This window comes from Zea mays, chromosome 5, assembly GCF_902167145.1.
Source record: "Zea mays cultivar B73 chromosome 5, Zm-B73-REFERENCE-NAM-5.0, whole genome shotgun sequence".
Classification (NCBI taxonomy): domain Eukaryota; kingdom Viridiplantae; phylum Streptophyta; class Magnoliopsida; order Poales; family Poaceae; genus Zea; species Zea mays.
The window spans coordinates 173,737,189-173,741,975 of record NC_050100.1 but is presented as its reverse complement, the minus strand read 5'-3'; positions in this window follow the sequence as shown (position 1 = coordinate 173,741,975).

Genomic DNA, 4,787 nt, shown 5'->3' with positions numbered 1-4,787 from the left:
GGGGAGACATGCGACGTTACGAGAAAGATCCAATCTTAAGGCTCACTCAGACACTCACAAGTTCATACAAGCTCTCAAGCAATACATCACACAGTGGAGTAGGGTGTTACGCTCCGGCGGCCCGAACCACTCTAAATCCTAGTGTGTTCTTGTGTTCTTCCCGTTTTCCCGACTAACAAGCAAAACGCCTAGGCCCCTCCTCATCTTAGGATTTAGGGCGGATGCACTCCGCCACCCGGCCGGAGATTTGCTCTTCGACAGAGTTGTTCCACAACTTTTGGACTTTCACCAGGACATTCATCAATATACCAACTTTCCAATGCTCCCTTTCAACTGCGAGTTCAACTTCCAAGCTTCGTGCAAACCCATGCTTTCCATTATATAGTGATGATGTTCATGTAAAATCCATTATATCTAGTGATGTTGTTTTTGTGGCGGGTAAACGGGCATGCCCACTGGCCGGGCATCCTCTACCCGCAGATAGAGTATACAAGCATGATATTATGTCTGCGTGGGCATGGTTTTTGGCTTGCGAGCATAGGCAACACAACCTTGAATTCGTCGGCATTTTATCCGTTGGCATCTGTACACCTGCATGAGTTTGAAGCCTTCTTGGTCAAGGAAAAGGACCTAAGGGCCCTAGTGACAATAGGTCTTCTTTAAAAAAAGAACATCATTCAATGGAAAATCCTAGGTAAAGAATCCTTCCTGATGCCTATCATTGACCAAGGCATCAATATTATTCATCAATAGATGCATGGGTTTAGCATGCCTGCTTCCAGCTTCTTATATGATCTTCTTCACTATTATCATATTGAATTGATTCATCTTAATCCAAGCTCGACTTTGTATATTATCATTTTGCCCACTTTTGTGAGGCGTTTCTTGGAATTTGCGAACACAAGGTTGAATTGTCCCTTTTGGTTCGGGTTGATGATGAGTGATTGTTAATGGGTAGCACTCTGGGTAGTAGTGGACTGACCAGAGTGTGGGATTATGCTTTGTGCAACCATGTCAGTCAGTCTGTGTGTGCAGGTGTGGAGCATAGGGACAGTGGTCTACGACTGAGGTGAAAGTCATATGGGCTCGTGCTAATGGATGGGAGCGATGAAAAGCGAGTGTTGGGTCTTGACTGACGGATCGGAGCAATCGGGTGGCCAGTCGTGGTGGCTGACACTTGGGACACGCACTTGCGCGAGGACATAGTGGAGTGGACCATGTTGCTGACGTGGTCAAGGACTAATGAGACACGTGTTTGATCATGGAGGACACGCATGCAGATGGGTTTGGTGGTTTAGGACTCAAAACCACCCAACGCTACGGGTGACGAGTTTTGCTGAGTTTGGGCCTCAAAACTCGGCAGCGGCGGTTCTAGAGGGAACCGGTGGTGGCGCGTGGCATCACAGCAGAGGGTGCGTCAAGGCAAAGCAACTTCATGTGGAGCGCGTGGCCATTGGATCAAAAACCTAGGAGTTGGTCCATTCCCCCTCGTGGAGTGGATATGCTCTATGTAAATAGGCTAGTTTAGGAAGTGTAAATAACCCTCTATAAATGGAGGGGTAGGCTGTTTAGTTCAGCATCACTTGGCCACCATTTGTTTTGGCTAGGGTTTTAGCACTCATATTTCCCATCTCTAGACGGCTCTAGTTCTTAGCCAAGGATCCATAGTGATTTTGTACTTCGACTGTGTTTGTTCTCTTCAAGTTTAATCCGAGGAAGGGTCACCAATTCGGCCCACAGGTTTTTGATCACTTCTCGGTTTCAGTTTTGTACCCTTGCTAGAATTTCTGAATTTTAGTGCTCTTAGTTTCTCCCTCCCAGGGGGGTGAATAGGTGATCCTGTAAAACTTAAAACTTAACACCACAAACTTGATTAAGAGTTAGAACAATGAAATCAAGTGAGTAGAGAGGAGAGCTCTTGTGAAGCACAATAGACACAATAAGGACAAGCACAAGAGACACGAGGATTTATCCCGTGGTTCGGCCAAGTACAAAACTTGTCTACTCCACGTTGTGGCGTCCCAACGGACGAGAGTTGCACTCAACTCCTCTCAAGTGATCCAATGATCAACTTGAATACCACGGTGTTCTTCTTTACTTTACTCTTTCCCGTTTGCGAGGAATCTCCACAACTTGGAGTCTCTCGCCCTTACAATGAGAATCACAATGAAGCACTAGAGTAAGGAAGAGAAGCAACACACTCAAATCCACAACAAATACGCACACACAAGATCAAGACTTGAGCTCTAAAGAGTATCACAAGGTTCTCACTAGAACGGAGCTCAAATCACTAAGAATGTCGAACAAGTGCGCAAGAATGAAGTGTGAATGATCAACAATGCTCAAAGGTTGCTTGGTATTCTCCTCCATGTGCCTAGGGGGTCCCTTTTATAGCCCCAAGGCAGCTAGGAACCGTTGAGAGCATTCCAGGAAGGCAATTCTTGCCTTCTGTCGCCTGGCGCACCGGACAGTCCGATACACCACCGGACACTGTCCGGTGCGGATTTCTTTCCTTCTTTGGCGAAGCCGACCGTTGGCGCTTTGGAGCCGTTGGCGCACCAGACACTGTCCGGTGCACACCGGACAGTCCGGTGCCCCTTCTGACCGTTGGCTCTTGCCACGCGTCGCGCGCGGATTATGCGGCCGACCGTTGGCCCGGCCGACTGTTGGCTCACCGGACAGTCCGGTGCACCACCGGACAGTCCGGTGATTTATAGTCGTACGCCGTTAATTGCTTCCCGAGAGCAGCCAGTTGACAGACGCCGGCCTGGCGCACCGGACACTATCCGGTGCACCACCGGACAGTCCGGTGCACCCAGACCGAGTTGTCTTTGGCTGAACAAAGCCATCTTCTTTTCCAACTTGATTTCTCATGTTTCCAGCACTTAGACACAATACATTAGTCTTCAAAACAATGTACTAAGTCTTAGAAACATACCTTTTTACTTGATTTGCACTTTGTCCATCACTTTGCATAAGTCCACTTTTGTTGGCACTCAATCACCAAAATACTTAGAAATGGCCAAGGGCACATTTCCCTTTCAATCTCCCCCTTTTTGGTGATTTATGCCAACACAATAAAAAAGCAACTAGAGGAAGTGCAACATCAATACAAATGAGAACTCAAAATTGTTTTGATTCAAATTTGGCATATATGGATCATCTTTTGCCACCACTCGGTTTGTTTTTGCAAATCAAACTCAATTTCCTATCTCTAAGTCAAACACACTTGTTGAAACATAAAGAGAGATGTTTTAAGAGAAATTGATCAGAGATTCAAAACCCCCCCCCCCTTTTCCCATAATCAAGCCTTCTCCCCACAAGAGATCAATGATTGACAAACAAAAACTCTAGCTCTACTATTTTCAAAATTCTCAAGTGGTAGCTGATCCATTTCTTGCTTTGGCCTTATTTTCTCCCCCTTTGGCATCAAGCACCAAAACGGAATCAATTTTGGCCCTTTAACCCCATTGCCTCACCAAAATCTTCAACTAAGAGTAAAAAGGCAATAAGAGTACAAAGATGAACTTGGAATGAGTTACTCTTTCATCGGAGTGCAGTGGAAGTCTTGCATGGTCCAAGTCCACCTTTTCCCTTTCAAACCTCCTTTGAGACTAAATTAAGCAAACTCAAGCACACAGTTAGTCTCAAAGGGTCAAGTTGTAGCGCATCTCCCCCTAAATATGTGCATCACTTGCACATGGACTTGTGAGGTCCGGGGAGTGCTTGTACAACTTGAGCACCATAAATAAACAACAAAATGCATTAAGGAACATGATCAAGGCATAAAACACATGTATGCTATAAATCAATCCAGGTTCCGCGAATATAAGACATTTAGCTCACTACGCAGCTTGCAAAAGGTCGACTCATCTAGAGGCTTGGTAAAGATATCGGCTAGCTGGTTCTCGGTGCTAACATGAAACACTTCGATATCTCCCTTTTGCTGGTGGTCTCTCAAAAAGTGATGCCGGATGTCTATGTGCTTTGTGCGGCTGTGTTCAACAGGATTATCCGCTATGCGGATAGCACTCTCATTATCACATAGGAGTGGGACTTTGCTCAGATTGTAGCCAAAGTCCCTTAGGGTTTGCCTCATCCAAAGTAGTTGCGCGCAACACTGTCCTGCGGCAACGTACTCGGCCTCAGCGGTGGATAGGGCAACAAAAGTTTGTTTCTTAGAACTCCACGACACCAGGGACCTTCCTAAGAATTGGCACGTCCCTGATGTACTCTTCCTATCGACCTTACATCCAGCATAATCGGAGTCTGAATATCCAATTAAGTCAAAGGTAGACCCCTTTGGATACCAGATTCCGAAGCAAGGCGTAGCGACTAAATATCTAAGAATTCGCTTCACAGCCACTAAGTGACACTCCCTTGGATCGGATTGAAATCTAGCACACATGCATACACTAAGCATAATATCCGGTCTACTAGCACATAAATAAAGTAAAGACCCTATTATAGACCGGTGTTGGGTCTATGCTTCGTCGCCGAAGGTCTTGTAGGAAGAAGCGGCTTTCGGCTGAAGCTGTTTGTATGAGATGGCCGAAGGTTCCTCTTCATGAAGCTTCGGTATTACAAACCGACTTAAAGATAGAATGACCTTTTAGTCCATAAAGGTCTGAGTCAATGTTGTAAACTTTTATGATGGGCATAATTGTAATTCCTCACAGGCTGTGTCCTGTGCCTATAAATAGTGAACAGTATTCCTTTACTGTTCACGCATTCTGGTAATTGCAATCGCATCATTCGGGAACCAATCTTTGCCAAGGCAGAGGTAT